This window comes from Anas acuta, chromosome 15, assembly GCF_963932015.1.
Source record: "Anas acuta chromosome 15, bAnaAcu1.1, whole genome shotgun sequence".
NCBI classification, from domain to species: Eukaryota; Metazoa; Chordata; class Aves; order Anseriformes; family Anatidae; genus Anas; species Anas acuta.
Window position 1 is genome coordinate 1,065,266 of NC_088993.1, and position 25,235 is coordinate 1,090,500.

The window sequence follows — 25,235 nt, forward strand, 5'->3', positions numbered from 1 at the left end:
AAGAAAAAAAAAAAATAGAGTAAAAGAGTACAAGATTTAGATACAGCCTTCTCATCCTGTATTTCTCACGCCTTTTTATTGTTCCTTTCTTGTGCCTGCCCTGACAATAGGAGGCATGGCACAGTAGGGATATATATGAAAATCCCAATTTTTCACAGGTACCATGTGGCTAATAGGAAGCATCTTGTCTGAGTTGTAGCATTTCTCAGCTTGTACTGAGTTTTTAATCACCTAATTTGGAGGGGGAAATTAAATCTAGCACACAGCACTTAATGTTGTCAATGCATGACCTAGTTTGTATTTCCCTACATAGTTGGTGAGAATGCCATTTGAGACATTTTCAAAAGCCTTATTAAAAATTAAGATATACAACTCCTACTGCCTCTCCCTCATTTACAAGAGCTGCTACCCTGGTGTAGAAGGAAATCAGACTTGCTTATCATACTTTGTTCTTCACAAAACTATCCTGTTGCTCACCACCTACTGCAGTCTGGCAGACTGCAGATGATTTTTAGTTGTTTATTCCACAATTTCTAGTTTTTTTTTTTCTTCAAGTTACTTCTTACACCTAGGAATAAAATAAAAAAAAAAAAAAAAAGAGTGAGTTGCATTCCTGAATAAAATAAATATTATTAATATTTGCAGTTCAGTTACAGGAAAATTCACCTGTGCTTGCTATGGTAAAACAGATCTAATTTTAAGTGCTTTTAAAATAGATTTGTCTTTACATTTTTCTTCCTGATCTTTAACTAGTAATCTTTAACTACTTGAGTATCCTCTACAGCTTCATCATTAGTAATTTCTGTAGCAGCTTTGTGTTCCATTATCTCCTTTGTGTTTGAGTATACCCATGATATCCAATTTCTTATTGTCCCATTACTACTGACCATGTTAAAATCTCCATTTTAATAAAAAACACAGCATTAATGGCATTACTATTTAAAATCTGCTGTTCATTTCACTAATCTTCAAAAGAGTTTAAAATAAAGAATACACACGCAGTTCATCTGACATCCACTGCAATAATGCTGTAACATGGTTTACAAGAACTTATCTATTTCAAAGGATATAAAAAAAACCTTTACAGCTGCATGCAGCTTAAAAAAAATGATGCAAAGCTTTGACCATTTGATTTCAAGGCATGTTCTGATAAACCAAAAATATCTGGACTTCAGACAAATTTTGCAACAGGTGAAATTGTCTTTGAGACGGAAGGCAATGCCAAGCTTTTTTTATAGTGCTGGAGACATTTTAAATCTTCTTTCTATAAGCCACGTTACGTACTGCTGATTGCATTATTAGTCTTTTTGGGTTAAAATTCATTGCTTGTCTCACAGAGTTTTGGACTTTTTTTTTTAACTTTGATTAACAAACTACTGAGACTGACGTTTTTGGTTTTGTTTTTTTTTCTCTTTTCTCTTTTTTTTTTTTTTCACATATGCTGTTTGGAATGCAGCGGTAAGAAGCACTTTTTATATACTTAACTCAAAAGCATTAGTTTGTAAGAAAAGATTTGACACATTGTGTGTAGATTAGTTCAACTGAGTACTTAACCACAATCATTGTGAAATGCTGAAATCAAACTAGCTCACACAGGATTTATTTTAATTTATCTCTGTTGGACGAAATATAACATATAATTTGAGCCAAATTTCAATGCTTTGCTCTGAGTTTTGCAGTGCATGCCATCTAAAATGTACTAATAATGCCAAAAAATAAAATGCTGAATGTTCCTCTATTTATCCTCCATGCATTTTTGTCTCATTTTGGTAATCAGCCTCTAAAGTGATGGCAATTGAAATAATCCAAAACATAAGTTTTCAAAACCTATTCATTAGTAAAGATCTTGGTTACCTTTGTGTGTGGGGGGAGTCCTCGTGTCTGCATAAAAAAGATGTCCCAACCTTTTGGTGTTTCTTATGCCCTATCTACAACTCCCTTATCCTTCCAAAAGATTCAGACAGAAAACTATGTTCTGTTCCCTAGATCTCCTGTTAAATGTGACAAATGCTCTGAAAGATTAATATGCATTAATTATGAGAAAGTAATACTGGCACACAATTTTTTTGGACTTAAATTATAGGGATTAACTATTACATTTATAAAGATTTCTGGACTGTTACAGTAAACACTTCTTTGCTCAATGGATTTAGATGACAATTTACTAAGTAAATCTACATGCTCATTCGATTATATTTTTAGAGTGAATTACAGAAGCAAATACGTGGAATTTGTTCTGGACAATGCAAAAAAAAAAAAAAAAGTAGGTTCTTTTTTTGGTTGCTCTCCCATATGCATGTTTCAATGTTTCACATGGGCTTTTCAAAGAGGATTCTGCCTTCATAGAATATATAAAATACTAAATGGAAAATCATCTCTTTTTATAAGTTTTATGTAAGTTATGAAAGTCAACAGTCAAATGAAGGATGCATCTGGTCTTGCAACAAAATTGCTGAATAGGTTACACTTACGGTCTTCATGAGTTTTGTGTCTTCAATACAAAATCTTCATTAGGAGTATACAGAGGAGGTACTTAAGATATATGCATACCACAGAATAATTGTGATTTAAAACACACACATTCACGTAAATAAATGGAACCAAAATTATTGACAACAGTAATATCTTATTGCCACAGTGCCAGGCTTGTGCCTAGAAGCTTAGAGATCTCACTTTACTTTCCATATTAGTACTGTGACCTATGCCAATGACACTGCTCATCACTGCAGACACATTTTTACTCTGGTTCTGTCTGGGTACCTTAAACTCTTGCATAATCCTGAAGACTGATTTTCAGAGTCAAAGTGGGATCGTATATGAATGGCACTTCTGTTCTAGTATTTTCTAGCTTCAGGAATACTGTTGTTTTGTTTTAAATAACAAAGCTAAAATTATCTGATATAATGTCATGATTAATAAAGCTGACCAAAATCAATATACCAGAAAGACAGCAAATTTGTTTTTAAGTATCAACATGCCTCCGAAGCTCTGTGTACTGTTTCTGGAAATGACACTCCTGTGTGACAATACTAATTTAAGATGCACCACCTTCTGAAAATAGCCCAGGCTGATTGAGGATAATAACTGTAATGACACATATGTGCACTAAAGGGCATCAGTTTTGTCCAACTATAGTTATTTAAAGTAGTTCCTTTTCATCTTTCATGTAACACAGCTTATCCCCTATTGATATAGTCTTGCTGCTTTCATAAACTTTCAACGCCTTTTGTTGTTGTTGTTCTGTTTTCGTCTCAGCAAGAGTAACTCCTTTATTCTGTTAGATAAAAGTAGAATGCTATCACTAATGCAGCGTGAGTTTAATCACATTCCCAGAAATATCAGTTTCAAGGACTTTTATATGTTAATTTGATAATATACTAATTTCTATGCATAGCGCACATGTTCAAGGACAAATAAGATTTCTAATAAGAGAAGTGGATTGAAATACATGATGTGAAAATTGCTAAGAGCTGGAGGGAAGGTACAGTAATGGAAACTGGCCATCATAAGACAGTGCATAAGACAGGAACAACAAAGAGGGAGGTAACTCTCAGCTCTGCTTTTTTGAGCAGTGGGTCATCATTTATCAGCATTCCAGTATTTCTAAGCATTCCTGATTAAGACCATTTTTTTTTTGTTGTTGTTTGTTTGTTTGTTTTCTTTTGTTTTGTTTTGTTTTTTACCTTTCCTGTCTGGGACAACATATTTCTATTCTGTGAGCTTCCAAGGACATAGGGTTTATTTCTTTCTCCCAATAAATTCTTTGGGAATGAATAGAAAGTATTTGGCCTATGAAACTTGCCCTTTTTTGGTTCTAACTTTCTCACATGATGTCATGCAGTTATTTTTCTGAACGATTTCAATGTGTTTGCCTCAACAAGTCCGCTATTTGATTATTATTATACTTTTAACCTTTTTAAAAGGAAAACTCTACCCTTTCATCTTAAAGAACTTTTTTCCCTCTTTTTGTTCTTCATTATCAATGGAAGATGCATTGTCAGGTATATATAAGGTCATAAGCACCATGTGTTCTGAAAAAAATCAATTCTGTGTCTCTGTGGCTCCAATTTCTGTATTGAGAATCTCTGGTAATATCAAGCCGATGGCAAAAAAATCAGCAGGCCTCTTACACAGTTTCAGTATTACAGTTTTTCAATCTGTTGTTGCCACTACTTCTCTGTTCCACTACACTATATCATTATTAGGAAAGTACAATTATATTTGATACAATTGTATTAATAAGAATTAAAGAATGATTCCCTAAAGAAAGAAATTAAAATCCCTAAAAGAAAGGAATAAAAACAAAGGGAATTCTGAAGGAAATAAAGATTTCTCTGAAGAAATTTTCTTGGTAACCTAAAATATACCAGTATGAGAGCACTGTCCTCTCATCTGGCTTCACAAATGATAGGGACAAACTCCAGAAAAATGAAAATGAAATTTTGGATTGCTAAAATGGAATTTAGCAATCTGGTGTTTGGAACAGCAATGTGGGATAGCAAACCTGAATTTGATAAGGAGATCATTCATGACATTGACTGCCCAGTTTCTTGGTAAAATGAATTTCTATAACCTGATTGCTGGCACCCCTGTGCTGAAATAACTGCAAAGTATTTCTTGAAAAGCTTGAGGAAAAGCACCAGGCTTCTATAAGCACACTTTCTGTACTAGAGAGAATTTGTAATAGTATTTTTTCCCTTGGGAATATATTGAATTAAAATGTCTGTTGTACACGTATTGTGCTACTTGAGGGCGGATGCAGTTAAGCAACGAACCCAGCAAGGTGTCACAGAATCTGTTAGCAGCAGCTCTGAACTGCTGAAGAGGTGTGTCCTTTCCAAAGCAAACACTCCACTTACATGGGATGGCTGTTTTTCAAGAAACTACATGTATGTAGGTGACCTAGGACAAGCCACGTGGCTACAAATATACAGTGCTGTGGAGAAGGGCTGGATGGGGAAGAATACCCAGGACAGCTCTACGAATCTCTCCCTGATACCTCTGATGTACTTGTGATGTTGCTTTAAATATGCCATGTGTCATTCATGTAATACTTCAAATCCTTACAAACACTCAGTTGTTCTTGGCTCCATTTTCCTTTCTCCACTCAAGCCCTTGCCATACCACAGCTATTCAAAGGTTCACTTTTGAACTTGAAATTATTTTAGTATTTTTAAAATAAATTCAAAACCATACATATTCAGACAGCTTTTTGATGTTTCTCAATTTCTGAAAACCCTATGCAACTAAAACATACCTAGTAAGAATTTTCATCCTTTTTAACATTGATAGATTCTTCTGTATATTTAGTACTGACTAAATTATATACTTTTGCAAGGCCTCTTATGTAGCTTTTAGATTAAAATAATTTAAAATAAAAACAACTGAATTAAACAAACTAAACCCTCCAAGAAATCCAGACTAAGCTTCAGAAGTTTTAAACAAGACTTTTCGTTCTTTTTCCACACTCCCCAATCCCTTAGTATGCTCTCCTGTGTTGAGATCTCTGCTTTCTAGAACTCATCGTTTACCTCTGTTATTTGCTGTTGTTTTACTTATAGTAAGTATATAGTAGTGTGTGCATTTAAATACACTAAGTAAAGACAATGAGCAGAACTGGTAATTAAACATTAGAAACAAGATCTCTGCAGTTCTTTCACATTCTTCAATACTTGTCTAGACAAAGGCCAGAAGAAATCCAATTTAGAAAGGCCTAGAGGAAAGCTGTCAGAGGAAAGCTGTCAGAGCTTTCCTCTTTCCCAGAGGAAAGCTCTGACAGCTCTGAAAGCCCTGAGCTGTTCTCACTAGTCAAAGAAAGGTCCCAGAAAGCCTAGTAGCAGAAGTATATGCTCTATGGGAATGTGGTAAGTGATTCAATTGCTATGATACCAACACAAATTATGTTGTAACTTCCATTTCTCTTGTTCTCTAAGTTCCCAGTGAAATTCAGCCAGCTGGTTAAGATCTAACCTTTTCCATCAGAGTTTGTCAGACTGCAGTCTGCAAGAATCAGAAGATGGTCTATGAAATTATGAATTAACTGCAAAAACTTTTTTTTTCAATTCATACACTTTTATTCTGATTCGTACAAGAAACACCCCATGTGCAGGGGTAAATATAAATAGGGAAATTCAACACTTACACTACCTTTACTCATGTATATGTCAATGTTTTATAGCAGCAACACATGATATTGTCTGTACGTTTTCTCCCACTAAATTGAGAAATGCAGTTTTGTATTTTATGCATATTTAAAATGCAACTCTCTTTCCCACTACCGTAAGCTACCATTACCAGAAAAAGCTGTTTTACTTCTTATTGGAATATAGATCAAGCTATTTGAGTATTTCTGTTGTGGAGCAGGGGTGGGGCATGGAACAATTACTCACTATATGGAATGCTTAAAAAGATATCATGAGCACAGAAAGCCCTACAACTTTTAATTTGTTCTTCTCTTTAGTTATATTCTTCTAATACATTGACCAACTGATCAACTGGTATAAGTGACAATGTATACATTTCTTTTTAAGTAATATCTTACGGATTCCTATTTTCATATTTTTAATTTAAAAATAATATTATTTTCAGGAAATTTACTGTTATTGAAGAAGTAGTTTAGCCAAAAGATTTATGCAAGGTATTTTAAAAGAAGAGCAACAAAATGAAGCTTACACCTTTCCTTAGGCTTCTGTAATTTCCAGAATCATTCCCTTGACTATCCATACTTCTGAAGTCTAAGACATTTGAAATGCTAAGCCTTTTCAACTAGTCTTTCTTGGGAATTTAAAAAAATCCTTTTACACACCTCATGGGAAGAGTATTTATTTTGCAGTATCTCAGTTTTTTATGTATGATAAATTGGAAAAAATGAGAAACAATAATGAGAAGGGTCTCACACACAACACAACTAAAACCCTTGAAACTTCGTAACAGAGAAGAAAGTGAGATATTGCCATCCTCTTCACTTCATTGTACAGGTGGGCTGGCCTAAGGAGAGTTTGAAGCATGAGAGTTTGTAATAACTGTTACGATTTTGAAGAATATTGTAAGAATTATAAATTGGAAGACCTGTTGTTTTAACAGGTGTCAAACAGAGGACAAATACAAACAGAACACTCAATACTTTCAAAAATAAAGGTGGTGAAATACCACCTATGTGAGAATCACAAGGTTCAGCAGGACAACAAAATACTGAACGGTTCAATGACTCCCCTGGAAGAGCTTCCAGAAAAGCAGCATGTAAGTTCCTAAAATAATTAGCAGTGCTGTAGCATTTTCAAATTTCCTTAATCTACAAGGAAAAAGGGGAAGGAAGATGAGTGTTTCCAAAGGTACCATACAGCAGTGAATTAATCTCTCTACCATGGTTTCCATCCACCTCTTTTGAGGGTTAATATTTCTTTGGAGTCTTATTTCTGACTATTACAGAGGGTGCAGCAGCCGGAAGTGAAACTCAATATAACATGTTAACTACAACAGTTACTAGCTACCTTATCTGAGCGTGGCTCAGTGATGGAACCTTTATTCTGTGGAAGATTCACTAGTAAATACTTCAAATGTGTGCTACTAATCAGTCTATAGATGTTCTGTGTTGAAAAGACAGATTGTTAGATGTTAGCTTCTGATTGCAGTACCACTGCCATGAAATTCAGATGGTTAACAGCAACAATTGCTGCAAATAATTTCATATTGTCACTTATATAAAATAATGGACTCAGAGAGAAAATAAAGCAGAATGTGACCTAGCCAGCAGTCTAAACTGAGAGGCCACACAACAAAAAGTAGAAAACAAAAAGCACAAGAAAACTGAATATTTCATAAATTTCAGAAATTATGGGAAAAATTAACAGAACCTTAGTCTGTTTTTAATAAGTGGTATACAGGACCTTCACAATCCAAACTGCAAGAACATCTATTAAGTGTCAATGGGTAAAAACAACTAATATTTTCCCAAAAGTGCCACGATCTGATAAAATCAAAAGTATCCTGCAGCCTGTGGATAAAACTGTTAAAACTGAAAAAAAAAAGAATCCAATTACACACCTGTAAATTTAGTGTCCAGGCTACTCCACAGATTATTTTTAAGAGCAACCTTAAATATCAATATTTACATTTTAAGACATGTATTAAAATTTGAAAATGAATGCTGCAAGACTTCAAGTTTAAAATGAACAGTGTAAGAAAATTTGCTTCCATCTCCCTATTGATAGAGAAGCCTAAGCTCCATGGTTCTGGATCACATGGATTGAGTATTGAATGACAAGTTGAATTCAAGTTAAAGCCAACCAAAGCTAAGTAGGCTTCTTTGAGGTATTGTAAGAGGTATAATAGGAGAAAGGTGAAACTGTTGATCTTATTCAGGTAAAAACACAGAAAGCTAGACAGTAATTAGTGCATTCCAAGAAACAAATAAAACCCAGCTAGTTTTGTACAAGCATAACCACTACTGCCTGTCAGAAGATGAGCCAGCCTGGAGTCATATTCACTGGAATCAACAGCAAAGTTGTACTTACCCTGGTTAGAGCAGAATAATAAAAAAATAAAAAATAATTAAAAAAAAAGAAACAGATTCTGTTCCAAACTAGAAATGTACCGACACTAAGTTACACCTTTATTGAGGTAAACAAACCAAACTTAACAGAACAAGGGTGTATTTAGACGCAGGCTGAAGGCAAGTAAAAATTTTAGTCAAAAGTTTGCCTGTAGCTGCTATGAGAACCAGGCAGATGTTAAGATCAAAGAAATCTTCCAAGAAATAGAGAAAGCAGATAAAAGAACAGAAAAAGTGTAATCAAGCACTTCACAAAAATTAATTTTAGACTTTGTAAACATTCAATTATTTTTTTCACTCATGACTTTGATTTACCTGGATGAAGCTAATTATCCAAGTTTTTGAGGTAGTGAAGTAAGTAGAAGTAAATATATTTATTTTCTATAGAGCCTTATTTCCTCAACTAAATTCTGTATTTCAACAAGTTCAGCGGCTGCTGCTATTGCTGGCTGTTGTGTTCATACCAGTTTAGTAAGGTATCTGCTGCAGTGACAGGTGGTGAAGTAACGGTTTTGCTTTCAAGTATTACCACTGTGACCCTTAAATGCTCTATCTTTTATGCACTGGAATCCACTGGAGGTGGATGGGAGAAGATTATGTAAAGCAATACACATCTGAATAGAGTACAAATGCATGCAACCATTATATACACAACAGGTTTAATGTATTAATGAAAAGGAAATCTTGAGTAGAATGCAAACCCACACATAGATCCACCATGTCATAACTAACAATGCCTTTACTCAGGTCAAAAAAAAAGGTAGATCCAAGAGGTATTGGAAGCTACAAGATGCAAAGGATGCAACAACCTCAGAAACTACAGCACTGGAGTGATGTACCAGCAAGTCAGCTATCCAAAACATTTGGAGTGATGTGATAAACAACATTTTTCAGAGACTGATGGAAACTGAAATCTTTTTAGCACAACCAGAGACAGTTACTAGCACAGAGCAAAATACTGATAAGCATGCTGGAATCCCAGAGAGTCTCAGCCAGTCTGCCATGCTCATTATAAATCAGCACTAAGAGAAATAACAGTTGGCTTACAGAGAATATTTTTCCACAGCATAAACTTTGCAAAGATTCAATATACTTGGGAGGTAAATATAATTGATATAAAACAAGTTTTGAAATACAGATTATTTAATTCTAAATGTTATGTTGATGTCAATAAAAATGAAAGCATAAAATAAAAACTATCTGAAGTTAAAACATGACAATTTTAGGGGCAATTTTAGCCTTATTCTCTCCTACATATGTCACTTTATGTACATATTAATTTCTATAAAACAGCAAAATAAACCAAGATTTTTTTACTCAGTATTTCTGATGAGTCATTTGCACTAATTTTATCTAACAGCCATTAGAGACACCACAAGGTGAGGGGTGACCTTTACTCAATTCCCCTTTGCAAGTTACACGTGTAACTTTATACGTGTGTTTACATGGATCTGAGACAATCAGAATTTTGCTGATCAAGACTTAACCCACTGCATTATTCTTTTGTCTGAATGATAAACTCTTTCTGTTCTCAGCTTAAAATATAAACACCCAGACTGCTTAGTCATACCGCAGGGAGGAACACAATATTTAAACAGAGTAATCACCAAAAAGTGGTCACCAAAAATGTTAATAATTAAAGATGATTAGGGCCTGAGGAAGGTCAACATTAAACTGATGTTCCAATTTTGAATTATTGTCGCGTTAAGGGGTGTAGCTGATTAACTGTTACGGGCCCGGTCGGATTCAGGGTACTGAACCAGTCGGACATTCACCAAAAACACATTAACCGTCTGGGGGTCCAGTCAGACATTCACCATCAACGCATTAATGATCTGGGGGTCCGTTCAGACATTCACCATCAACGCATTAACCGTCTGGGGGTCCGTTCAGACATTCACCAAAAACACATTAACCATCTGGGGGTCCATTCAGACATTCACCAAAAATGCATTAACCATCTGGGGGTCTGGTTAGATTCAGAACACTGAACTATCATGGATAACCACCCTCACCCTAGTTGCACTTAATGAGAGCTATCACAATGCAATCAAGTATGGTTTATTACAGCAACAGATAATCAGGTTCTTTTGGATTGCCAGCAATAGTGACTGTCTGCAAAAGCAAGCTAGTATGCATGAAATACACAGGTGTTATAGGTGTTATAGCTGTTACAGACGTTACAGGTGCGCAGCCTAGAAATAAACGCGTTAAAAGGATTAAAGACTCTATAGAGATTTATAAGCAAGTATTCAGATCTCACCCAAAGGCATCCCAATGGGGGAGGAAGAGAGGCTCAGCCTGTCGACTGATCCCAGGAGTCAGGAGGTCCTAAGGATGTTGTATTTCCTTGGGATGGTATCTCCCCTGATGGTGGTATCTTCCCTAACATCCCCTCTCTCCTGGGCCAATTTATATTATTTTCTATCTCTTAGGTGGAGCTTGAGTGGCTCTAGTCAAGCATATCTTAGTTATGATTGGTGTAAAGTTTTCCCATCTCCGTTTAAAGTAATAGGCTCCGAGAAATTCAGGGCGCATGCTCAGTGAGGGGTGGTCGCACCTTGGAGGTGGGTAGCTTTTGGGATGGAGGTGTGTTTTGGTATTATAATGATATTATAATGAACAAAAAGTACACTAGGGTACAGCATTTGTCAAAACATGACAGGTCTTTGGCTCAGGGTGGCAAAAAGTGCAGCTTTGTGCACAAGAACAATCAAGGCCCCACCTGATTACAGAGCCCAGCCATGGTGTCTCCACTCCACTCTACGCTCCGTGCTGTTCCTTAGGGCTAGCACACCAAGTTTCCCCAGAGCGATAGCATCTAAGGTTGGAAGCCTAGGGAATGCTCAGGTAATGCAGTTATGCCCTACACTGAAAGCCTCTTCAATACTGTACCTTTTCCTTAAAAATGTGAATGTTAATTTTATTTTGCTAGTTACTTCAGGCAATTACACCACAATTATTTCTTCTTGCAGCAAAGTTTCTCAAACATCTGGATTCTTATGAAAATCCTAACTGAAAAATTATTTTACTTAGTGTCTGCATAATAACATAGTACTTCAAGGAGTGACAGGAATTACTAAGAGCAGAATTAATGCTAAGGCCTTGAAAATAATTCATGTATTGTAACTCACATAAAGTGGCTCACATGTAAAGCTGATACTGTAAGGAAACATCTGATTTATAGATACAAAGAAAGTTCAGAAGTTTTGCAATCCAGCAGTTCTGCAGAGTCCCACCAGCAGGTTATCATCCTTAAACCATTGTAATCAGATATAAATATCAGGTCTCAAAACTCTCCTAATAGCAGGTGAAAATGTTCAGTATCTGCCAGTTCTTCATAACCATTAACTGTTGGTCACCTCAAGTAAGGCCAACACACTGTACATGTACACGTTTCACACCGGCCACAGCTACAGCTTAGGTCCATAACTTTTGATGCTAATTTCTGAGAACAAAAACTAGAGAAAAAGCTACTACAGTTTACTGCTGGGCACATTAAATTAAACTGCCTTAAATTGCCTTAAATTCGTCAAATTTTAATATACAAAGCTATGAACTGCCATGACTGCAAAGCCAAACCTCCTTCAGTTCTGCAGCCTTGATAAGGGACAGGCACTGCCAGCTGTGTGGCAGCACAGACAGACACACATAGTATCCTCTTTAATCAGCTAAATCCATCTCATCGAGCTCTACAGCTGTGGTCAAGCACTTCACAAACAGCTGCAATCTTTTTAAGATGTTACTTCTTTTTCTTATTTCTTATTATCCCCAAGCTCTACCAAGTGAAATGGGATGACTTCCTGAGCCAGCTGGGCTAAGCTCAATCACTTCCCAAAGCATTTATAGCTGAGGGAATTTGCTGTGCCATGGGTCTACACCAAAAGGCACTAGCAGCCTTGTTACAGTACCAGAGGGGGCACAGCACAGCCTGCAGCTCCATGGAGCTGGTAGGAACACACACCAGGCAGAGAGGGGCACATCAAAGATCTTGTTGGTAACATCTAGCAAGCCAAGATCTCGTTAGGAATTGTGTCCAAAAGGGTTAAAGCTTGGTTAAATATGTAGATTTTTCACAGAAATAACAAAAAGCACATGCTCAATGGGCAGGCCAATTTCCTGCCAACATCCAATCTCAATTCCAAGCCTTTGGGTCATTCCCAGTATTTCAAAGAAAAAAGCTGCCAGACCTTTGTTTTTCAAGAAAGAGAATATAGAACATCGGCCCCTAGCTTAATTAAAAAAATAATAAAAATAATATATTTACCATGTTTACACCAGAAATACAGAAGATTTCTGTTCTACATTCTCTCCTTTTCCACAGTTAATATTTTATTAATGCAAATAATTCCACAAACAAAGAATGGGTCAAAGTTTATTTTCTAAGTTTCATGGTTTCTTTTTAAATGAATGTACCTTAAAAATTTAACTACGGTATCCACCAGAAATAGCAATGGCATTCATTACTGCCTGCGATTATTTGGTTTGCACAGCAAAAATTGCCTTTTTTTTTCTTTCTTTCGTTGTCATTTTTTAATAGGGATCATAACAGTATTCAGAATTAGCCAACCTAAGTCCTAGCCACCACACCTGGATGTTGGGTACAGCAGCATAATTTCTAGGAATATTCATTTAGAATATTTAGATGTTTTGACCAAGTGCCAACATGTTAATCCTGCACAATCTAAGCACAGAATTTATTTCATTCTCCATGATACTGGATGATACTTCACCTGGAGTACTGTGTCCAGTTCTGGGCTCCCCGGTACAAGAAAGACAGGGATCTCCTGGAAAGAGTCCAGCGGAGGGCCACAAAGATGATACGGGGCCTGGAGCATCTTCCCTATGAAGAAAGGCTGAGAGACCTGGGTCTGTTCAGCCTGGACAAAAGACTGAGAGGGGATCTCCTCAGTGTATATAAATATCTGAGGGGTGGGGGACAGAAGGATGTAGCCAACCTCTTCTCAGTGGTTTGTGGGGATAGGACAACTTCAAGCCTATTGGGATAGCAACTGTAATATATTATCTATGAAGGATTATAAAATAAAACATGGTTCTTTTAAATGATGTAAATTAGTAAATAGAGCATATAGAAATGGATTATTTTTATTCTTAATTTACCCAGAATAAATTGTGATTTACAAGGCTGAATGCTGCTCTAGACCTTTATGAGGTGCTCATTGTGTGGTGGTTGCTTTTTTTTTTTTTTTTTTTTTTTTTAATTATCAAAAGATCTCTTCAAAATTCTAGAATTCTGTTTGAAAGGACTGTTGGAAGTCCCTAATCCAACCTCCTGCTCTAAGCATGACTAACACAGACATTAGAGCAGATTGCTCTGGAACCTGCCCAGTTAAGGTCCACTCACCCTGCTCTTTCCCCCTGACTGACCCAGCCCTGCTCTTTCAGTGTCTCTTTGCAAGCCTTATTCCATCCCCGGGTCTGGTTCTTGAAGTTATTGCATCCACTAGCAGGGCTTTGTATATGTTTTAGCTAGTCTGCATTATGCTATATTACGGAGTCCATATCTCCAGTTTGTCAAAAACTGTGACAGTGCCAGAGACCTGCCCTCCTACACATCCACTGCTCCTTTACAGTTTGACTTTGTTTGTGAACTTGATGAGGTTTCATTCCATTTCACTGTTCAGATTGTGGCAGATGATGAAAATCAGCAGCCCAAATACTGATGACTTACACTTGCCACTGCTAACTCGCTGCCAGTTTGAAGCACTGATGTCCATATTTTGAGTCTGGGATCCAGACAGCCTTGTCTGACCTCAATGCCAGGGAAGCTCATGGAGTAGATGATCTTGAGTGTTATCATGCTTACAGGGCAAGCAGGTGATCAGGCCCAGTCAGCATGGGTTTATGAAAGGCAGGTCCTGCTTGACGAAACTGATCTCCTTCTGTGACAAGGTGATGCGCTTGGTGGATGAGGGAAAGGCTATGGATGTGGTCTACCTTGACTTCAGTAAGGCTTTTGACACCATTTCACACAACAGCCTTCTCAAGAAACTGGCTACTCGTGTCTTGGACTGGCATACGCTTCACTGGGTAAAAAACTGGCTGGATAGCTGGGCCCAAAGAGTTGTGGTGAATGGAGTCAAATCCAGTTGGAGGCCGGTCACTAATGGCGTCCCCCAGGGCTCAGTACTGGGGCCAGTCCTCTTTAATATCTTTGTCGATGATCTGGATGAGTGGATCGAGTTCGGCCTCAGTAAGTTTGCACATGACACCAAGTTAGGTGCATGTGTCGATCTGCTCAAGGGCAGGAAGGCTCTGCAGGGGACTGAATATGAGCCAGCAGTGTGCTCAGGTGGCCAAGAAGGCCAACACCATCCTGGCTTGTATAAGAAGCAGTGTGGCCAGCAGGGCTAGGGAAGTGATTGTCCCCCTGTACTGGGCTCTGGTGAGGCTGCACCTCGAGTACTGTGTTCAGTTTTGGGCCCCTCGCTACAAGAAGGACATCAAGGTGCTTGAGCAAGTCCAGAGAAGGGCAACAAAGCTGGTGAGGGGTCTGGAGAACAAGTCTTATGAGGAGCAGCTGAGGGAGCTAGGCTTGTTCAGCCTGGAGAAGAGGAGGCTCAGGAGCCACCTTATCACTCTCTATAAGTACCTTAAAGGAGGCTGTAGCGAGGTGGGGATTGGTCTATTCTCCCACATGCCTGGTGACAGGACGAGGGGGAACGGGCTAAAGTTGCACCAGGGGAAGTTTAGGTTGGATATTAGGAAGAACTTCTTTACTGAAATGTAGTAAAGAATATATTATCATGCCATCCAGCCTACATCTTACCAGTGGGACTACAACAATTGTGGGGGAGAAAATGGGGAAAGCTTTGCTAAAGTAAAGGCACTTAACATTCAGTCTACTCTTCCACAGAGCCAGTCACCACAGATGCCAAAGAGGTTGGTCAGGTACAATTTCCTTAAGCACTTTACCTTCTGAGATCTGAATATGTTCTCAAAAAATGAAGCTATAGGTATTCTGATTATTTTAAATGTTACAAAGTCCTATAAATAACATATAGATTAATTTGAGACACATATTGTAGGTTTGTTATGGAAATTTTTAAGATCATACATTCACAATTTTCTTGTCAGTTCATCTTATAAACAAACATTGAATTGTGTAAAACAGATCAGGAAAGATGTGGAATAACCTCTTGGTGCATCAGTTTTTCTGATGTTTCTGATTCATATAGAATGTGAGATTCCTCTGCTCAGAGCACTAGCTGCATCTTTTTAAGATTAATATAAAGTGGCTGCTGGCTTTGTAACTAACCCTTTTACTCAGAAGTTACGCAGCATGTCAATTCTCACTTTTCATATTTGACTCCACCCTAATACCTGCTTACATATTCTGCATATAATAAGCACCCAGGTGAATATTTTCATATGAAATACAGAATGCCACCAGTGGAGTTTGTAGGTAAAATGCTCAGAGCTATTCAGAAATTACATTTGAAACTGAGCACATCAAAATGTGGGAAATCTATCCCATTACGAAGTATGAATCCTGGCTGTGGTTATGAAATTGCTGTATCATCATTAAACACCTCAGAGGATGTGAAGTCAACCATATGCTGTCAGGGCTGAGCCATGTGCATCTCAAACATGGGTCTGTGGCAGCTCCCAGTCAAGAGGAAGAAATATAAGGACAATGGGGCACTCAAGCTCCAGCAACCCGTTCACCCAAACTCTTCCTATTAGCCAGGATTTGCATCTCTGGAATTTCCCCCGAAACTGAAAAGAAGATCAAATGTTATGACTGGACATCAAAAGCTATGGAAACGCAGCTCTAGGAAATGTTGTGAAACACAGAGATACAGAGAACTTGTGTGGAGAAGGAACAGCGAGGTATACTTTGCTAAGTGTAGGGCAGCCAAGTGAGAAGGAAACTGGCTTCAAAATTCTGACACAGACATGTATGCACCATAATTTAGAAAAGTTATGTACAGAAATGGATGACAAAGAGGGCATGTACTATGCCCAAAAACAACATTCAAAACTGAGGAAGGGAAGTATATACAGAGTGTTTAGTGTTTTCTCTTCGTGCTCATATAAGGAATCATTGATTTTATGGTATTTTTACAACATCTGTGTTGTCTACTTCAACTATCACATGTTTCTAAGAGGTGAATTGTAAGCCCTGAGTGAGTAAAATGAGAGCTAAAGGAAAAGTGTGTTTAATCTCTCAGGGAACCTACTGACTGAAGACAAATAATCCTCACTAGAAACTGAACCAGGTAGAAACCTTCTGTTTCCAGCTCTGATCAGGTAAAATTTAAAGTGATATGGGCTTAGTGAGGCAGAGCTGGAACAAAGCAATCCAGTCCATTTCCAGCTGATGGAACATTATCAAGCCTGTGACACACCTGGGTTTCTTCTTGATATCACAAGTTGAAAATTACAGGTCAATTGTCCCCTTTTCACCTTTAATAAAAATGAACATGATGATTTTAGCAAACATTATGCAATCATGCTTACAGATGGCTCTTTATCATTTGAGTGTTTTTCATTAGTTAAATAACTTAAATTATTATTAAATTATTGCTCTTATTCATTTATCCTGCGAGTCTTCCTATGTTCTTAGCCAAATACTACATGAAGATTTCCTGCCTAAAATAACTACTTGATCCTAATGAAAATACATTTACATCAATATATTATAAAATCACACCTAAAATACTAAATCATGATTTACTATTTGTAGATATACCAAAAATGAAGTCTCCAGGAGATAGGAAAAACATTCACAGCTGTTTTCTTAACATCACAGGTAACTAATTCTGTCCTTAACTGTTTTTTTTTTTGTTTTTTTTTTTTTTTTTTTAAACACATAAGTATCATTTGACTACTAATTTTAAGAACAATTATTTGCATTTTTAATGTTCTCAGCTCTTCTTCACTATTATGTATTTCTGATGTGTTTTAAGACAAAAGCATGAGGGCACATCATCATATACTGTCTTCTAATTTTCTGAGTGGAGAACCACAAGCAGAAACTTTGGAAATCACACATTAGCACAATGTTCAAGTTAGACCATGTCCAAATAGCTTTGACTGTGCTGCACTTCAAAGCACTGGCAAAGCATCACGCAGGATTCTTCCAAGCACTGCTTGATTTCCATAGTGGTGAATCATGACCATAAAAGAATCTGTGTTTTTTTTTTGTTTGTTTGTTTGTTTGTTTTGTTTTGTTTTTTTTTTCTTCCCCTCCGTGCAGGAAACAATAAAACATCAATAAAAAAATAAGGTCAAGAGAGAACTATAGAACTGTTCTTCAGTGAGGTCTAAGTGGCCAATTTTTTCTACCTGGCACACCCAGTCAAAACATTTGTTATTAAAGAAGTGTAATTTGCTCACTGTGACGCACATGCTAAAATGCCAGGTAAGGATTTAACTCACTCCTAACATACCTAACAAATCATTAGGCATCAATCTCTATATTTGGTGCTACTCATTCCAGTATTCCAAATTCCAGTATTCCAAATTCCAGTATTCTATCTTCTCTATCACATCTGTGGACTTAGAACAAATTTAAAATATGGCAACATCTTGGTCACTTAGCTCACAGAAAATTCAACATTTTGTAAAATCAGACATTAAAGCAATGAGAATAAATAGTGAAATTGATTTACCACAAATTCTAATACAGAGAATAAGAAATCTTTGTCTTTCTTTTGAAAGGCATTTCAAAGACTGTCATCAGATTGATACTAGAAGATATGCATGTCCTCAAACAAAATTACTCATCTTTCCAAACTTTTCAAAGCAAACCATTCTTTAAGCTGTATAGAAAAAAAAGACATCTGTTTGCAAAATTATTGTGTAATATACTGCTGCTCTAGAAATATTTCTTCTATAGCATTTTACTTTTTTCCTTACAGATATAAAAGCATTTTGTATCCCAACCATATAAAGAAATGTACGGCTCTCATATCAAATTCCAACATCACACTTTAAAAAAATAAAAAAATAAATGAAAGAATTATGTAAAGCATATACCTGTATAATTATTGTAAAATAGTGTAGTCCTGCTAGTGGTGCTCACAATAGTACAGGATGCATTTTAAATGCCTTTTTTTTTTTTCCCTGTTTTTTCTATAGTAAGATCTACTTAAAAATACATTTGTATTTGAAGCTTGAATCTCAAGGGAGAACAATGAAGAAGAACAAAGCTTAGTGAAATATGAGGTTCAGGTATCTTTTGGAACTCTGTGATCATTTAGAAAAAAGCCCTTCACTTAAGGATGGCAAAGTCAACATCTGAGATGAAAATCTTTCACTGAATACTATTTTTGTATTTTTTGTATACCAAAAGCATGCAACAACAGCAGTCACCATGTACTAACTTTTAAAAAAGCTTTCCTAAAGGACAGATTGTCAAAGTCAGGTATGAAAATATTAGGCACTAAAAGGTTTTTGAGCAGTCCTAAATATCACCTTCTGTTTGTTCAGTAATCCAACAAAAGCGTGATTCATCTCAAGGCTAATAGTTGAGCTGAACTGAAACTTGTAACAAAAATAAATCCCTACCTTTGGAATATCTTTATCTGTTTTTTAAATATTTTAATTGGTAGGGATTTGTGAAGGACATTAAAGCTTTTCCTGTTCCAGCTACAAAATCTACAATATCAAGTTCCACAATCCAACAGTAAAAATAAGACCAAATATTTAATGATACGCACAAAATCTTTCAGTATTTTGTCAGGCAGTGTAACAAAATGAGTAATTTCTTACTGTGAAATACCTGAAACCAATCATTTTGCAAACCAGCTCCTTTCACTCAGTGATTGTAACACACGTACCTTTGCAAAGCACACTCCAGTAGAACTCTCAGACCTTCACAAGCCTTCAGAGTTCTCAAAAAGCACAAAGGTAAAGATGACAGTCACTAGTTCTTTGTATCTCAGAAAATGCTAAGTGGTATATCACCTATCTTAGAAAAAAAGAGGTGATATACCACTTAGAGCCCACATACCCATTGCCACTTATACCCACATATTGTAGCATGTGGAGTTTTTCCATGTATCACCTTTTCCTTCATCAAAATTCCCAAACTTTTAATAAAATGTGGCGATGCAAAAGCTTTTCAAAAAAGCCACAAGAATATATTACAAAGGTAACCTGTAAGGTAACACAAGTGTCAGGGTTGCTGTTCAGTACTTTACAAAGGAAAAAAAGTGTTCTAGAAAGTTTGGGATTTGTTTTGGTTCTGGACATGCACACAACACACAGAAGCATCAAAGACATCACAGAATATCATCAGCTGTCAATCTGAGGAGACCAAGATTTAGCAAACTGTTTTTTATGTACACCTCCTCATTTTTTCACATAATGTTGGGTTGATGAATGCAATACAAATCATGATTAATGAAAACTAAATGGATATAACAGATTCTTTCATAAGATTATGTATTGTACTTTGTCATATGTGCTGTGTCACCTTTTAGCAGTAACAGTGTGTCCGTATTAAATTGTAGACATTACCAAAAAAAAATGTAAAATTAAAGTGTACGTTCTTCTTAGCAACTGAATCCTACCAAGATATAATTATGTTAAGTAGCCTAGTGACTAAACAAAATGCTGTCTAACATTTTTCTGGGTAAACATATTTGTTCTGTTTCTGAAAAAGAACCAGATTCACCTCTGTTCCAAAACAATTTACATGAATTACAACAATAAATGAGTTGGCTTTAAAAAGTGTATGATTTACAGTTTATTTGTGGGAGTTAGATTTCTTAGATCAGTATCTTTCTAATCTGTTGACATAATTCTAAATTATTCCTTAAACTTAATGGTGAGACACATGAATTATAATTCTTTCAAAATACTATTTAATTATCAGAAATAACCCTCCTGGGTGGATGCTAGCTGAACTGGGCTTACACACTAACAATTTTCATATCTGGGGAAATGCCTTTTATAAAGTCGACTGAGAAAAGTAACCACAGAAATGCAAATGGGGTGTCCATTTAGGTCGCTTTAGTCTCATGCGCACCACACGCCAGTAATTCTTCCTGATGCAGCCGCCTGTGTGAGCCCACTCCCAGGCAGTCATCGTCTCTTCTGCTGTGTCTATGCAATCCAGCTGCTGTTGTGGAGTGCTGTGGACAGGCTCCTGCCATGCCAACAGCTAATGAGGGTTACTTCTAAAATAAGTGGGCAGGAACCAAGACTGTTCAAACATTTTGTTGAGCCACTTGTGAGCCACTCATTGTGCATGTTGACTTGGGAGAGATAACACTGATTTATGTCAGAATTGGGCTGAACAGAAGAGACTCTTCCGTGGTGTGTTGCTGTTGTTTTTTCTAAGGACCAGTATCATCACTATCCCTCTCTGAGATAATTATGGAAATTTAGCTAAAGGAGGCATAAAAAGACAAGTTGCAAAAAACAAGTGAAAGAATAAACAAGAAGCTTTTCTGTCAGGAAAAATTATCATTTAGGAAAAGTATTAATTGGTGAAGAAATAATGAGGATATGTGTGGTTTGAAGCGTTTTCTAAGCATGCTGTCTTACACTCCTCTGGTGCAAATCAGCTGTTGATGATGCTCACAGTCATTTCAGAAGTTGTTGGGGTTTGTTTGTTTTGTTTTAAAATGAAGGTGACAATTAGGGCATTGCTTTTGTTTCAGAAGTGTTCCTGCCTGTGCTGGTATATCTGGCTGTCAGATACTTTCCCTGTCCTTATTTAATTTAAATTAGTCCAACCACTTGAATGGACATTTGAACTCAGACATTTTGTGGATACCAGATTAGCCACCCTCTTTCCCTGAAATTATATAATATTTTTTCCTCCTTTATTTGCACTATAGTTTTCAAAATATATATAAATATATATATATATTATATAAAAATATATATAATATTTATATATATATATATATAATATCTGCAAACCATCATTTATCAAATGTTTCAAAAAAAAAAAAAAAAAAACACCAAAACCAAACAGTAATAGCACTGGGTCAGGCAAAACTGAAAGTCTGTTTTCCTTTTTTTCCAGTTATGTATACTCCTTTAAGCCTTTACAGTACATATAGGAGGAGTGCCTACTTCAAGTGTGCAAAGCTTTATAATTTCTCTTCCATGCAAACCAGGCTTTGATGAAACAGTTTTTCATCATCAGCTCTTGTTTAAATTAAGAATATTTATTTAAATACTGTAAAAGCAAAGCTGTAACATTTCAAATAAAATATTTCCTGGACATATATCTGTTGGAAATGTCTGCTTTTGACAGGAGCTGATGACAGCCAAATGAATTCAGCATTAATTTACAATTGTTTCAAACATACATAATGCAGAACATCATGGCAAAATCAGATGAGAACAGAAAAGCTCCTTAGAAAATATAGCTTGCTCAACAATTTCCATTAAGTTGTTTCTTGGCACCAGAAATATTCCTGTGACCCAATTTCCACCTGCTTGTTGGCTTTATGTACTGTCCAAAGTAAAGTACCAACTTAGAAATTGCTGAGCAAAAGGTAAGAAAACATGTATTTTCTAACAGTTTGCTGTGTGCATGACATTATGTCTCCACTTAACTTATGAAAAAAATAGTTATGGATTAGGAAGTGATGGAGACTGCCACATTACAGTTCTTTATGGAACTGCAAGTTAGGAGACTGACTGGTTTTTGTTTTGGCAATTTATACCACCAGACAATCACAAAAAGTTATTGTAGTTAGTATACACCTCCCAAGATTCATATATTCTTGCTTGGGAATTTCACATAATCAGGAAAAAGAGAATCCACACTCAAAACCAGCCATGTAGTCACAAATATTAAATTCAAAATCCTACATTTTCAAACAGATGGGTTCATGGTTTGCATAAGCTTGTGAAGGAAAAATGGTTTAACCGAAAACTTACTTGTTTCTAATTGTATGTAAGCAAAATAGTTCAAATTAATACATGATAAGGTAATAAATATCCTACAGAGTTGATAAAATACTGGCAACCATAACAATGGTAAAGTTATGATATTTCAAAAAGAAAATTTCCCTAGGAAATACGACTGTTAAAATTCTCAGGAGAAACTTACGCATGACCCTGTGTACGTAGCCTGTCAAAACACTTTATCTCAGTCTCTTCCAGTCTCCTCAGAAATGTCAATAACCAAATCCCTTCAGATCACTCAATTTCAACCTGTTGAAAGCTAAACAAAGATGACTTAAATAGTAGGGGGGGGGGGGGGGGGGGGGGGGAGAGGGGAGCCTGTTTGCATTCCATGTTTACATTCCCAGTGTTTTTACTTTGTATTAAGACACCTCATCTTTGTGTAATGATTCAGGGAAAATAACCTTGAATTGAAGGAAGCATGTTAGGTGGTGTTAGGAGGCAATTTATCAGCCCTGCTCAAACACACTTGGCTCCTCTACCCCTCCTTTCTTTAACTCCATGGCTTTAAAAGGTGGGCAGTTTGCTTCCCATCCACATTCCATTCCCAGCAACATCTTTCATTCCGTTGTCATACAAGGGTCCTACAGCCTGGTGCTGATGATAAATATTTCTTTAAATGTTTTTGATCACAAATCATATTCCTAGAAGCCTTCTTACATGACAGTTTTTACACTAAATTATTCTTCCTCCTTCCAGTATTTTGTTATTTGAGAACGCACCAGTGACATTTAGAGAAGACAAAGGTGTTCCTTGCAGAATGTAACACCGACAGCACATGAGAAAGCAATGCCTCTTGGACTTTCTTATTTTTCCTTTTTTTATTTTATATTTTATTTTATTTTATTATGACCTTCCCAATTTCCCACCAGCTTTTCCTTAGCAGACCAAAAATAGCATGTCTCTCAGCTTTTGTAATCTGTTATAAATTAACTTCATTTGCATTAATAGTGGTTTAAAACTGGCTGGAAAATAAAAAGGAAAAAGAACTCAGACTGCTTTGTTTCATTATGTTCTCTTCTTCACCAGCTACTAAAGGAGAAGAGCAAATACTAGCTGGCTTCTCCCATACGGTACCAAGAACCAATTTTCTGGGGGACAGTTCGTAGTATCTGGGAAGGTACCAAACCTTGCAGATCCCTGTACTTCTCACTGACACAGTACAGATGCAGAAGCACTGCTTCAGTCACAGACAGAATTAAAATCCTTGAATGTGGCGTTCCACATATGGGAGCTCTTTACCAGAGCTACTCGGAAATAACTATTTCTGCTTAATGCCATGTTTGGGTTCTTTAGGTAAGATTAATCTTAACAAATTTGGCCATTTAAAGATAATATTGGTTTGCCCCAACTGCTGCTTTCTCTGCAGCTGATCGGAAGAGAGCCAAGCAGCTCCTAGAGACTGTGCATTCTCAACCAACACCTGTGTGAGGATAAACCATCTTCCAGAAAGGGTTTTCCTACTGCAATTGGTGTATAGCTTCAGCTAGATGAAGGTTTAATTGGATGTTTCAGTGAAATTAATCCTGTTATATTTGTTATATTTATGAGTACCTCGGTGTTTTATTTAGGAGTAGATGTTTAAGTGTTTCTCATCCTTAGAAACTGACTAATGCAGAAAGTGTTTGACAACCCATTTTGTTAACAAGGTTTTGAGAGAAATACAAACTTTGCCCTTGACAAAGCTTACCCATCATCAGCACCTGGGGAGCTGAGGGAGGGCTCGTGTTTTATTGCCTCTCACTGACATAAATTGTAGATGTTATTTCTGCCTTCCTTCAGGACAGGAAAAATAAAGGGAAAACTAGCAACTGTTCACCTTTAAAAACTGAGATGACTGTGTTCACAATGATTATAAAAGCTGTTAAACAGAAGCTTTAATTATTTCTGTTTATATATTTCTGTTTATATTTTATGTTGCAGCAAAGACAACAATTTGGAAAAAAAGTCAGCAGAAAGTCAGGGAACTCCAAATGCTGAGGTTATTCTGTGCAAAAATTTTCACCACACACTTTCAACATTTATATTACAACAAAATAGTTTTAAATTTTACACTGTAAATTAAAAAAGAAGTATGGTCAATTTGGCTAAATTATTTTCAACCAAATCCAGTGCAGGTAGCAATTTGCTTGTTGTACATCTGGTATACAGTACAATGATGCACTTTGCAGACTGCACATATAAAACATGATGAATGATATTGCAAATGAATGAAAAATATTTTAAGAGTTTGCTATCTTTCCTTCTGAGCTCCAGAAACTTTTTCTCTAAACTGAAAGAACTGTCTCACTTTCTGCATAACATGTGTTTTTCGACTTTCTATACCGTATGGTTTCTAAAACTCAGACACTTGCAAGCCACCTTCTAAGTCTTGTCCTGGAGATATGTGGCTCAGCAACAATATTCTTAGCCATCAACATGTATATGAACTTTAAAAGCTCATTATATTTTACTTATAGATCCTAATATAGGTCCTTATTAAGTTCTAGTAAGACCTTCAAAACAATCTGTATTCTAATTCCAGCAATTTCTAAGTTCCAAACAAAGCACAAGTGAAAACCTTGTATAGGTATAAAACACAACAAAGTCTTCATTGGGTATTTGGGTCTTTATAAGAAATCGACATTGAAAGTGAAATTAGTGTTGAAATTTTCTTTTAAGAAAAAAAACAACACAACCTACAGACATAGAAAGAGAATCTTTATTGACATTGAAAACAAGAAAATTCTTGAAAACAAGAAATATTGAAGCATTGTTTCTAAGAAGAAGAAGAAGAAAACAA

General features: G+C 36.4%; 1 long non-coding RNA gene across 2 annotated transcripts in view; it reads left to right on the forward strand.

The window, feature by feature from the left end:
• The window catches only part of LOC137865142 (uncharacterized), a 57,373-nt gene extending 37,116 nt beyond the window's left edge, over nt 1-20,257 (forward strand). Inside the window, exons 3-5 of one of the 2 annotated variants that reach the window (XR_011101766.1) lie at nt 17,262-17,327; nt 17,775-17,939; nt 18,659-20,257. This is a non-coding gene — a long non-coding RNA (uncharacterized lncRNA). The remainder of the gene's footprint in view (nt 1-17,261; nt 17,328-17,774; nt 17,940-18,658) is intronic. The other variant, XR_011101767.1, reaches the window with a different exon arrangement.
• The last annotated feature ends 4,978 nt before the right edge of the window (nt 20,258-25,235 follow it).